General features: G+C 34.2%; 2 pseudogenes; both read left to right on the top strand.

Annotated features, from left to right (window-relative positions):
* Positions 1–1,261: 1,261 nt before the first annotated feature.
* On the top strand, positions 1,262–3,168 carry LOC128038469 (cytochrome f-like; annotated as a pseudogene).
* A 9,171-nt stretch (positions 3,169–12,339) lies between these two features.
* LOC128038477 (photosystem II CP47 reaction center protein-like) lies at positions 12,340–13,857 on the top strand (annotated as a pseudogene).
* Positions 13,858–14,316: the final 459 nt, after the last annotated feature.

The raw sequence follows: 14,316 nt of genomic DNA on the forward strand, positions 1-14,316 counted from the left end.
CACATATTTAAGCCTACAAAGGATAGGCTGGTTCCAGAAGAATCTTTTCTATGATCAGACTGAACGTATTTTCGTTGGGGTTTTCCTGGAAAAATCGTCGCATCTTTCTACGATTCCTTATGAAAGATATTCAGTCCATCAGAATAGAAGTTAAAGAGGGTATTTATGCTCGTCGTGTCCTTTATATGGAAATCAGAGGCCAGGGGGCCGTTCCCTTGACTCGTACTGATGAGAATTTGACTCCCCGCGAAATTGAACAAAAAGCTGCTGAATTGGCCTATTTTTTGCGTGTACCGATTGAAGTCTTTTGAAATGAATTGCAGAATAAAAGCTTTCTCGCCGGGAGGAAAAAGCTCAATCCAAGAATCCTCTTTTTCTATAGCAGAACTAAACTGAAGTTTCTTCAGAATGCCCATTCAAACCAAAGCGGACGTATACGGAAGAGTCATAACATAAAAAAACAGTTTTTTTTGTCCACAAAAATAGTTTTTTATGCGTCTGTAAATGTAAAACCGCTCAACTTAATTCAGTAACAAAATAAGCAAGAAATCGAAATACTGGATTCATCTCATATATCAAAGTATTTCGAAATAAACTTTCGCTTTTTATTTGCAATATTTGGAGTTGATACGTGAGATACAGATAGATCATATCTTATGAATTTTCTCTCTTTCTTTTCTCAATCACCCCTCCTTTATCCTTTCTTTTGTGCTCCTTAAGAACTAAAACTAAACAAGTGGTTCTTTATAACATAATGATAAACGTAATGATACCTTTTCTGTCTTTTTTTGTCACTCATTTTGATCAGCATAATATTTTCCTAATTTTTTTCAATTATTGCTGGACTCTAGACTCTATATAGTTTGATAACCCGCGAAAATTTTCGACATATTTGATTGCGATCTTGATATAGACAGGGCGCTCCTTCGTCTCAAAATCTGAATAGAACAATCTTTATTATTTGAAGGTTCTTTCGGGCAGTTATCAAAAAGGCAATTGCTGAATTTGATCAATTGAGATATCTGGAAACAATAACAATATCAATATAACAATAATATATATATTTCATTCGAATTCAAAGTGGATTCTTATTTTCTATATTCTGTATTCTTTTAGATTCAATTAGATTCAAGGGCTAAGCACTGAATCAAAAAAAAACAGAATAGATTCATATTTCCACTTTATAATATAATGAAAGGCATGCTTGATGAAAGATTAGATCACAAAAGTCAATGAAATTGGGTTCATTAACAACTCACAGATGAAAAAATGGCAAAAAAAGCATTCACTCCTTCTATATCTTGCATCTATAGTATTTTGCCTGGTGGATCTCTCTCTCATTTAATAAAAGTCTGAAATCTTGGATTACTAATTGGTGGGATACTAGGCAATCCGAAACTTTTTGAATGATATTCAAGAAAGAGTATTCTAGAACAATTCATAGAAGAACTCTTCTGTTGGACGAAATGATAAAGAATACCCGGAAACATCTACAAAGCTTCGTATAGGAATCCAAAAAAACGATCAATTGATCAAGCTGCACAATGAGGATCAATCATATACGATTTTACTTCTCGACCAATCTAATCTGTTTCGTTATTCTAAGTGGTTATTCTATTTTAGGGAATGAAGAACTTCTTATTCTTAACTCTTGGGTTCAAGAATTCCTATATAATTTAAGCGACACAATAAGCACTTCTTTACTTTAACAGATTTATGTATAAGTTTTCATTCGCTTACGGTTTGGGAACTAATGATTGGCTCTATATACAAGATTTTGGATTTGCTCATAATGATCAAATTATATATCTGGTCTTGTTTCTACCTTTCCAGTCATTCTAGATACAATTTTAAATATTGGATCTTTCGTTATTTAAATCGTGTCTCCGTCACTTGTAGTTATTTATCATTCAATGAATGAAAATGATTCGGATTCAATTATAATCTTTCTTACTTTCGAGATAAGCAAAAGCATGCAAAGTCGTACTTACTTTACTCTTTCACCATCAGGAGATACAATTTCTCCTCTGTTTCCAGTCATTTTTTTCCAGTTTTCAGTAAAAGTAAATAGCAGAATCGTGGCTAGGGAACTATACTAGTGACCTACCTAATTTTATTGAGAAATTTTCGGGATCAATGATTGGACCATACAAACTAGAAATACTTTTCTTGGATAAAGAGGAGATTACTCGATCCATTTCCGTATCGCTCATGATCTATATATAACCGGGCTTCCATTTCAAATGCATATCCCATTTTTGCTGTGAGGGTGAAAATCCACGAGCAACTGGGCGTATTGTATGTGCCAATTGCCATTTAGCGAATAAACCCGTGGATATTGAGGTTCCACAAGCGGTACTTCCTGATACTGTATTTGAAGCGGTTGTTAGAATTCCTTATGATATGCAACTGAAACAAGTTCTTGCTAATGGTAGAAAGGGCTTTGAATGATTTCTGTTCTTATTTTACCAGAGGGTTGGTTAGCCCCGCCTGATCGTATTCCTTGAGATGAAAGAAAGATAGCAATCTGTCTTTCAGAACTGCTAAGAAAATATTCTTGTGATGGGTCCTGTTCCTGGTAAAAAATATAGTGAAATCACCTTTCCTATTCTTTCCCCAGACCCTGCTAGTAATAAGGATGTTCATTTCCATAAACCATATACGGCAACAGGAAGGAAGATTATCCGACAGGAACAAAAGTAATACTGTTTATAATGCTACGGCAGCAGGTATAGTAAGCAAAATCATACGAAAAGAAAAAGGGGGGTATGAAATAACCATAACGGATGCCTTGGATGGACATCAAGTGGTTGATATTATCCCCCCAGGACCAGAACTTCTTGTTTCAGAGGGTGAATCTATCAAACTCGATCAACCATTAACAATTAATCCTAATGTGGGTGGATTTGGTCAGGGGGATGCAGAAATAGTACTTCAAGACCCACTACGCGTCCAAGGTCTTTTGTTCTTCTTGGCATCTATTGTTTTGCACAATCTTTTGGTTCTTAAAAAGAAACAGTTTGAGAAGGTTCAAGTGTCCGAAATGAATTTCTAGATCTGTGGATTTATCAACATCAAATTTGTAAAAAAGAACAAATTCTTCCTGGCAATTAGGTTAGGTATAATGAAAAAAAGGATGAAAAGTCTTTTGCTTGTTTCTATTCTTTCTCTAGAATTGCTTTTACCGCATTCAAAACAAAATATATATATTGTGAAAGACTATTTGTCTTTACCTCTTTTCTTTTTCAATCTAAATTGGACTAAATTGGGGGTAATTATATTCCTATTGTCAGTGTCAGATTAAAATGTTACAGAATCGTTTTGTTTCTAAATTCAATTTGGTAGATACTAAACATAAGATAAGTAAGTGGAGAATAGAAAGGAAGGATAAATAGGGAACAAATAATTACAGGAATATTCTTCGTCTTTCTCCTTCGACACAAGAAAGGTGTGTAATTCCTTTTCTTGTGTCAAATCATCTTTTACAGGACCCGTTCGTCAAAGATTTCTATTCTTAGTTTCGATTTTTCCCGATTTTCAGAACCCTTTATTTTTCAGTTACTTATAATAGAATAAGTAATAAGGATAATATAATAAGTATAAAATAAGTCAAATAAGTATATATATACTAAGTAATGGACAACCAAAAAAAGAGAAGGAATCCTTACCGATTTTTTGATAAAATAGAATCAAGGCGATAAACTTATAAAATAATTTCAAACTTTGATGAAATACTAAAATAAATCGAGTAAGGTTAGACTAGTCTAGAAAAGGTTTGATTGATATCTGGTCGACAGAAAAAATATTAAATATATATTGTGTCATCCAATTGGTGATTCCTTTTTCTTCTAACCTTGAAAGTATCGATAGATACTATCGAAGAGAATACTATGAATCAATTAATTGAAATTGAGTTCATTTTCAAAAAATCATCGGAAAAAGTGATCCATTTGTTGTCATTTATACGACCAAATATAATGATCATGATCATTAAAATTCAACAGGACCCTTCCTCATGAATCAGACAAAGAGGGAGGCGGGCCCCGTTGAGTTCTTACTTTCATGCCTATAACTTAGTTCGTCCCATTATCCATTATTCCATATTACAGGGATGACCCAATCCAGAATATGAACCATAAAGAAAATACCTATTAAACCGATCACAGGAATACCAGTTACCGTACCTATTATCAAAGGAATCCTTCCAGTAGTATCAGCCATTTATCCCGCTTCCCTCCGCATTTCATCAAGTGGTCGCTAAAGACATAAACAGTCATAGATAATTATGAGATACAATCCTTCCGAATGGGATAAGATAATTCCTACTATTATTTAGTATTCTACTACTCTTTTTCTTAATTGAAGAAATAATTGGAAAATAAAACAGCAAGTACAAAAATGATAATAACCCCAGTAGAGACTGGTACGATTCAATTCAACATTTGTTCGTTCAGGTTTGATTGTGTCATAGCTCTATAATTAATTCGAATTAGGTTTATCGTTGGATGAACTGCATTGCTGATATTGACCCCAAAAAAAACGGTAGGTACAGCTGTCCGTGAACAGCCAACCATCATCACTGTAAAAATTGGATAGGTTCGATCTATGGTCATTGGGTCCTCCTAAAAGATCTACTAAATTCATCGAGTTGTTCAAAAGAATCAAAACGGCCAGTTATTAATGGAATTCCTTGTCGGCTCTCTGTAAAATACTCGTTTGGACGAGGGCTTCCAAACACATCATAAGCTAAACCTGTGCTGACGAATAACCAACCCGCGATGAATAGGGAAGGTATAGTAATACTATGAATGACCCAGTATCGAATACTGGTAATAATATCAACAAAGAACGTTCTCCTGTTTCCAGACATGCCGACTCCACATATTCTTGTAGGGATCGATTCCGTAAAAGATGGGATCAGTAAATAGAATTCACCGAAACTCAATCTTTGTGAGATCGTCAATATTGTACAAAGGTATTTTTAAAGTATACCGAATCAGTATAGCTATCCTTCTTCTGACACAGCAACGCAATTTCAAACAGTATATCGACGTGAAGTGCTAGATAATTTCTTTCTTCTTCTTGCGTGATAACCCAGTATCATGCAATAGAAAATTCCTCAAATTCCTGGAGGTATTGGCTTGGGCCTAGAAACGGCGGATCAGGTAACCCGTGAATCCAACGAGTTGGTTTATAATAATTCATGAAGGAAATTATCATATTTCCGCAAGTCAATTAGATGCGAAATATAAAATTGACTGACTTTTTCGTAGTTACTGAGGTTTTTTTTTTTTTGGAAGCCCTCTTTTTTTATTTTAAGGAATTGCTAGTCGTCTAGTAACAAGTAAGAGTAGTCGATAGTATTAGATATAGATAAAAAAAGAGCAAGAATAAAAAAAATTCTACTAATCAATATTTGTGAGGCGGCCTTTCTTGTATTCTTGTATTAGATCAAAGTTTTTCTTGACCTAACTACAAAGATGATGAATCGATTTCTTTTTTTCTACTTTGTCCTGCCGCTCTATTTTGTGAATACCGTTTATAATGATTGATGAAGCAAAAATTTCAATTGAACTTATTATTTCAATTGGTATTTTGCTTATCCTCTCGTTTAAAATTGAAACTTAGGTAAGTGCTTTATAAACATATGTATAAAAGAACATATTTCATTTAGCTCCTTCATGCCTACTATAACTAGTTATTTCGGTTTTTACTAGCGGCTTTAACTATAACCTCAGCTTTATTTATTGGTCTGAGTAAGATACGACTTATTTGAAAATTAATTCAATGAACGAACAATTCATAAAAACAAAGCTTTCTGTCCTATTCCATATATTCTCTAGCTCCTTACCGTGTTAATTATCAATTATTAGGTATTGATATTCATGGGCAATAGAAATTAATATTTAGGGATAGATATTACCTTTCTTTTCTCCTTTCAAATAAATTGAAATGATTGAAGTTTTCTATTTGGAATCGTCTTGGGTCTAATTCCTATTACTTTGGCTGGATTATTCGTAACCGCATATTTACAATACAGACGTGGTGATCAGTTGGACCTTTGATTAATTAACATACCTTTTTGGATTAATTCTTTTTTTGACCCCTTTAATTCTTAAATTTTGAATTTCAATTTATTTAATAATTTGAATTTTATAATTTAATCCAAGGAGGTCAAATTCAATTGCTGTTCAATTTTTTTTTTTCAGTTCGGTGTAATTTTCGACCTAACAAGGCGGAATCACGCTCTGGATTTGAACCTACGACATTGGGTTTTGGAGACGTTCTACCGAACTGAACTAAGAGCTTTCTTATCATAATAAATAAGACTGTAAAAAGAGGATTCTTTTATTTTATAACCCCAATACATCGCGCACAACTATACTATCATATATCATATATAATATGAGAAATGATAGATTATGTATGTAATTTTAATCAATCTAAAACGACTCCTCGTTACTGCTCAAAGGAAAATAATAGGTAGGGATGACAGGATTTGGACATTTTGTACCCAAAACAAACGCTTACCAAGCTGCGCTACATCCCTTTCAATTGGCCTACAATGTCATTGTAGAAATCCTGTCTTGTTTTCCACCTTATTTCATCTATTGATATACAAAACGGATCTTTCCATTTCCTCTTTTTGGTCTCATATCATATAACAACCATATAATGAATAATAAATGAATATTTTTGCGGAAATTCTCAGGCGGAAAGGGACCTATTTTTTGTGTTTTGAAAGGGAAAATCTTATCTATCGAATCATTGTACATTTTAATTTGAATTAGAATTCCGGGTACAAATAGACAAATCCAAGTGGTCTTTAACCACACATACGCGATTATATGTATTACCATAATGTAATACGATAAAGAAGGAGGATTTTAAATGCGAGATCTAAAACATATATCTTTCCGTAGCACCGGTACTAAGTACTCTCTGGTTCGGTTCTTTAGCGGTTTATTAATAGAGATCAATCGTTTCTTCCGGATGCGTTAACATTCCCTTTTTTTAATTCTAGTTATTGCGCAGGACGGGGCAAAAAATTAGATCGAGATACAATCAAATATCTGTGACTACTCTCTCGCCCCCCTTTTTTAGTTTTTTTTCGAATTAGATAGAATTAGATAAAATAAATAAGGAAGGTAGAACGAAAAAGTAGATTCAACCTCACGAAACTCGGGTTCAAGCTCCAATTAAATTACTAGTAGAGCGAGAAATGTGGCTGGAACAACAGTATCCTACATACTTAAAGAAAATACCGTACAGTGGTTTGATTCTAAATAGAGTTCGAAATCGTTGTATTACTTATTCTTATTATTTACTATTACTCTAAATCTATATTGATTTACTATATTGATTGCAACAAAATCTTTCAAGATTTGGTTTTGAGTTGCAACTTTTATTTCTTTTTTTTCATTCCTTTCTTCTTCGCTTTTGATCGGAAAATAGAAAAGTTGGGTGAATTAAAAACTCAAAGGAGGTTCATGGCCAAGAGTAAAGATGTCCGAGTAACGATTATTTTGGAATGTACCAGTTGTGTTCGAAACGGCGTTAATAAGGAATCAACGGTATTTCCAGGTATATTACTCAAAAAATCGACACAATACATGATCGATTGGAATTGAAGAAATTCTGTCCCTATTATTTGCAAACATACAATTCACGGGAGATAAAAATAAATCGAATCAAGTGCTCGTATGTCACCACTTACCGAGAATATGAAAATATGACATTAGGTATATAATATATTAAGTATAAGTATAGAATTAGTTATATATAACGCATATTTTCTTTCTATATTATTAATATTATTTCTATATTATTAATATATTTTTATTTTTATTTATATATATTTAAATTATATATTTAAATGATAAATAATAATAAAATAAACAATAAAATAAACAAACCAAATCCTATTTATTATATTAATTCTATAATTTGAATTTTCAAAATAGGATTTTAGAAATAGAAGGGATAGATTCTTTTTAGAAATAAGGAATAAAAGAAATCATGGATAAATCAAGCGACTCTTTCTTAAATCCAAGCGATCTTTTCAGAGGTTGCTGATCCAATCGGGGATCGAATTGATTATAACATGAGTTTAATTAGTCGATTTATTAGTGAACAAGGAAAATATTATCTAGGCGAGTAAATAGATTGACCTTAAAAACAACAACGATTAATTACTATTGCTATAAAACAAGCTCGTATTTTATCTTCGTTACCTTTCTTATAATGAGAAACAGTTTGAAAGAAGCGAGTCGACCACTAGAACTACTGCTCTTAGAACCAGAAATAAATAGGTTACCCTTCAAAGAATCGAATCCGGTTGGGAAGAAAAAAATATTTTTTTTTTGAGCGCCTTCGCTCATCTTGTTTTGATGACCTTATCAGAACCTTATCAGAATCAGATTTTTTATCATATTAATTTCTCTACCTTCCCCGAGTTCATTCTCGAGGAAACCATTTTTTAAAGCATTTCGTTGGATTCCTTCGATCTCCTTATTTTCTAATCTCGTTGGAAATCATATAAAGACAATTCCTATTTGAGATAGCTATTTGTGCAAGTATTTTACGATTCAGAAGCAACTGTTTCTTGTACAGATTGTGTATTCTACTATAACTATAGGATACCCCCACTCCGCGAATTACTGCATTTATTCAGGTGATCCACAAACGACGAAAATCCTTTTTTCCTATCTCTATCGATGAGCCGAAACCAAAGCTCTTATTCTTTGTTGAGTAATAGTTCGATAAGTCTTGAATGAGCCCCTCGAGCTTGATGCAAATAAACTAATTTTTTTTCGACGTCTACAGCTATCCCGTTTAATTCTGGTCATTGAATAAAAGAAATTTTGATGAATAACTAATTCTTTCTTTCAGTTATTCTTTTCTAGTCTATTAATAACAAAACGGATTCTTCAATGTATAAAATAAAAATTCAATGGCTTTTGCTACTCTAACCGTCCCGACCACGATTTTCCTACATTTCTATTTCATTGAAATAAGAAATTGTATTGATACTAGGTATCAAAAAAGCATATTAACTAAAATAAAGGAGTAAATAGAAATGGATAAATAAATAGTGGGTTCCATCGTTTCTATGGTTACTTCTTAAACGGTGAGGTCCTCTCTATACACCGAGCTCATTCCTTCATTTAATTGGTAACTTGCAGTTCACACTCTTGGCTCTACTCATAAATTTTCCAGTAATAGATCTTTCACAACGAGATCTATCTTATACAGTAACGGTATGTAAGGATGAGGATTAATTGGGGCCGAAGTTCTTTGCAAGAATCGAAGCATAATCTTTTGCTTTTTAAATAGGATTTTCCCGCTTAATGATAAGCATTTACCAATGGAATTTTTCTCATCTTAAATTCCAAGATTGGTTTGCGCCAATGGAAACCATAAATTTCATATACACAATAGAAGGATATGGTAGATCTATCTTTTTAGATAGTGAACGGACGAACCCCATTCTATTCACTGGTATGGATCGTTGATACTGAAAAAGTTGTTTCTTTTTTCTCAGCCCATGATCTGAACAAGTCCTTTTACCACTAGTACACATGTTCCTCGGCGCTGAGGACATCCCAAGAGCAGGGGATTTCGTGACATTTCTAATTGGCTGTCTTGCATTTCTAATAAGTTGTTTAATAGTTGGCATACTGAATCATATACATAATAGACTGGTTTAGATCGATCCTAGATGATTCTGAATTACTTCTTTTCTTTTAATAGATTAATAAAATATAACCCCTTAGGCTTAAGTTAAGAAAGGAAGAAGAGGTTAAATCAATCTTAATAAAATTGTGGATTGGTGTTAAATCGTTGCTATTGCTATTTGTTATTTAACTTATTTAACCGCTACAAGATCCACAATTCCATGAGCTTGGCTTCTGTTGCTGACATAAAACATCTCTTTCCATGTCTTCGGATACAACCCATAGGGGCTTGCCGTTCTTTGTACATAAACCCTTGTGAGGCTTTGAAGTTTCAGTAGTTCTTCCGCTTCCAGGATAAATTCTCCTGTTTGTGCCTCATAAAAAGAACTAGCAGGTTGATGGATCATTACCCTGATGATATAACATAATAAAAGGTTCTTCTAACTCACATAATGAGGTGAGAAGAATAGCTAAAAATAGCTAAAGAATAATAAGAAAAAAAAGATAGAATTGAACAACCGTACAGGCATTTTTTGTGCATTGCATACGGCTTTCCAATGGAATTCTCTTTTTTCATCGAAAAAAGAAAATATAGAGAGCGTCTATTAGACCCAGATCACTAAATAATCCAATTACCACCCTTCTTTTTTTCTTTTTTTTCGGAAAAGTTCAAAAATACTATGATGGCTCCGTTGCTTTATATATTTATTTCGTCTGTAATTCAGCAATCCCAAAGTTTCTTTTTTTTTTTCCAAAAGAAAGAAAAAAAATAGTCTTTTTTTCGTACTCTTTATTTTATAACATAAATATTGTTATAAATATGTTAATAGCCTCTGGTGTGAAAAGAAAAAAAGTTTGTGACGCTGAGATGGGCTGAAAGCTAAGATAAAATTGGAAATGCCCTTTCTCTCATACTACTCTTTCGATACATAATCTAATGTTTTGAAAAAAAAAAGAAATCAAAAAAATTTCATATCGAATTCGAAGTGCCATGCTATTATTACTTACTAATTCATATTTCATAGGGCGAAGGCATAGTCTTCTTTTTTCTTTCCATCAAATAAAAAAACTCATTGGCGCCGAGCGTGAGGGATATGACGTTTGGTAATTTCTCCTCCGGCCAGGAAAAGATCCCATTGAAGCAGCCAATCCATGCATATTGTATGCATCTGGTTTACTACAAATTGCATAGTATCATAAATAGCTACTCCGGGTATTACCATCCATGGGAGAGTTTATAAACAAATACAGATCTTTGGTATCATTCTCTATACTGAGATATACCATAAGACCAATAAGTTGATTCGAGATCTCGCTATCAACCTCTTGGCCTAAAAATAGTAATCTTTCTCGATAAAGTCGGTTGATTAGGATAAATTGTATCCTTAGTAGCCGTACAGGCACCTTTTGCATACGGTTCAACAAAATTGCGAAAAAAAATCAATGTGTAGATTCCAGCCATCCTTCGTTTTTCTGTGCCTTTTCTAACTACAATTTCTAACGAAGGGGCTTTTTCTTACATTTAAAAATAAATGAAATTCAAAATGAAATTAAAGAAAGATAAGTTTGGCCCGTTTTCCTATAATCTATAATATAGAAAAATTCGCTAAACTTATCGCACAAACTTTTCATTGATCTATTTTTTTTCATTGGGATTCAATCAAATCATGATGTCATTTTCTTGTTCCTGAATGGGTTTCATCAATTTTTATTCAATTTTTTAGGTTTATGCTCTACTCCGAGTAAAGATCCTTGATTTTGATTTGCGCATAGGACCGACCCAATACATCTTTTTGCTATGATTTCATTTCCTTTTTATTTTAATTTAATTCCTTTTTCTTTCATGTTTTCCGCCAAATATTCAACGTATTTCTCATATTATTCGATTGATTAATAGTTTGAAATCGTTCTTATTTCTATTCGAATTTGTAAATAAAAAGATTTATGATTATGATATAGGTGGTAATCATAAATGTATTACCAATTGAGTTTTCTAAACGGAGCCTGGATGCTTCATTTTTCGGTCCAACCAAGCCAACCATAAATCAGTCTAATTGAAAATATTAATCTGGATACCCCCAAAAATAAATGGATCTCTAATTGCACTTCATTACACTTCGCGCTACAAATTTTTGATAATTCAATCAATCTTTTTGGGCAAACAGAGGATATCTCGATCGGGCGAGAGAAAGGAATCATATGACCCAATATATTTGACAAGTCGCACTATACGTCAACCCAAACTGCATCTTCCTCTCGGTTTCGAAAAGGAACTTTTGGAACACCAATAGGCATTAAAGGAAAGAAAAAGAATTAAATACTATATTTCACTTTGATCTGGAAGCGTAATAATGGTCTTAATAATATTGGCCTCATATTTTATACATAGATAGAATAAGGCCATAAAATAAGAAAAGACAGAATGAATGATGAAGAATTCTTACAATAGGTCCTTTGAATGACGAACAAATAGGGATGCGTTCATTCATAAAAAATAGGATCAACCCCCATTGCGTATTGATACTTATCGGGTATAGAATAGATCTGCTTCTCTTTTTTCTTCTGAGCCGAATTCTTCCCTTAATTACTAATGGAATAGAACAAATATTAATCCTTTCTCCGAATCCACCGAAAAGGGGAGGTATTGCCAATGCAGTTACATAGTGTCTATTTTCGTTGATAAAGGGGTATTTCCATGGGTTTGCCTTGGTATCGTGTTCATACTGTCGTATTGAATGATCCCGGTCGCTTGCTTTCTGTTCATATAATGCATACGGCTCTGGTTGCTGGTTGGGCCGGTTCAATGGCTCTATATGATTAGCCGTTTTGATCCCTCCGATCCCGTTCTTGATCCAATGTGGAGACAAGGTATGTTCGTTATACCCTTCATGACTCGTTTAGGAATAACCAATTCATGGGGCGGTTGGAGTATTACAGGGGGGACTATAACAAATCCGGGTATTTGGAGTTACGAAGGTGTGGAGCACATATTGTGTTTCTGGCTTGTGCTTCTTGGCAGCTATCTGGCATTGGGTATATTGGGATCTAGAAATTTTTGTGATGAGCACAGGAAAACCTTCTTTGGATTTGCCCAAGATTTTTGGAATTCATTTATTTCTCTCAGGGTGGCTTGCTTTGGCTTTGGCGCATTTCATGTAACAGGATTGTATGGTCCTGGAATATGGGTGTCGGACCCTTATGGACTAACTGGCAAGGTCCAACCTGTAAATCCGGCGTGGGGCGTGGAAGGTTTTGATCCTTTTGTTCCGGGAGAATAGCCTCTCATCATATTGCAGGGGACATTGGGCATATTGGCGGGCTTATTCCATCTTAGTGTCGCCGCCCCAACGTTTATACAAAGGATTACGTATGGAAATATTGAAACCGTCCTTTCAGTAGTATAGCTGCTGTCTTTTTGCAGCTTTTGTTGTTGGGAACTATGTGGTATGGTTCAGCAACTACCCCATCAGTGTTGGTCCTACTCGTTATCAATGGGATCAAGGATACTTCCAGCAAGAAATATATCGAAGGGTTAGTGCTGGGTTCCGAAAATCAAAGTTTATCAGAAGCTTGGTCTAAATTCCTGAAAAATTGCTTTTATGATTACATTGGCAATAATCCGGCAAAGGAGGATTATTCAGAGCGGAGTTCAATGGACAACGGGATGGAATAGCCGTTGGGTGGTTAGCACCCTATCTTTAGAGATAAAGACGGGCGTGAACTTTTTGTACGTCGTATGCCTACTTTTTTTGAAACATTTCCGGTTGTTTTGGTAGACGGAGACGGAATTGTTAGAGCGGATGTCCCTTTTAGAAGGGCAGAATCAAAGTATAGTGTCGAACAAGTAGGTGTAACTGTTGAGTTCTATGGCGGCGAACTCAATGGGTGAGTTATAGTGATCCTGCTACTGTGAAAAATATACTAGACGTGCTCAATTGGGTGAAATTTTGAATTAGATCGTGCTACTTTGAAATCCGATGGTGTTTTCGTAGCAGTCCGAGGGGTTGGTACTTTTGGGCATGCTTCGTTTGCCTTGCTTTTCTTCTTCGGACACATTTGGCATGGTGCTAGAACCCTGTTCAGAGATGTTTTGCCGGTATTGATCCAGATTTGGATGCTCAAGTGGAATTTGGAGCATTCCAAAACTTGGAGATCAACTACAAGAAGACAAGTAGTCTGATGCAAGATTGCTTTGTTATTTTCGCTTCTACTTCTATTTGTGATTTGCCATAGGCTGCTGGAAAATCTTGATTTAAATCGCTGCCTTTTCTTTGATTCTTGTTCTTTTTTTTATTCGGGAGATGATTCCAAATAAACAGGTACGGAAGCTATAATTGTAAACCACGATCAATTTATGGAAGCATTGGTTTATACATTCCTCTTAGTATCTACTCTAGGGATAATTTTTTCGCTTCTATCTTTTCGAGAACCGCCTAAAATTCTAACTAAAAAATGAAATGATTTTTCATTATCTCAAAATTGAGTAATGAGCCTCCCAATATTGGGAGGCTCATTACTCAATTATCTGTTCCTCGAATGGATCTCTTAATTGTTGAGAGGGTTGCCCAAAGCAGTATATAAGGCGTACCCAGTAAAACTTACAATGTAACCAGATAGAGATGGCGACTAAGGTTGCTGT

This window comes from Gossypium raimondii, unplaced genomic scaffold (genome assembly GCF_025698545.1).
Source record: "Gossypium raimondii isolate GPD5lz unplaced genomic scaffold, ASM2569854v1 Contig00288, whole genome shotgun sequence".
In the NCBI taxonomy this organism is placed as follows: domain Eukaryota; kingdom Viridiplantae; phylum Streptophyta; class Magnoliopsida; order Malvales; family Malvaceae; genus Gossypium; species Gossypium raimondii.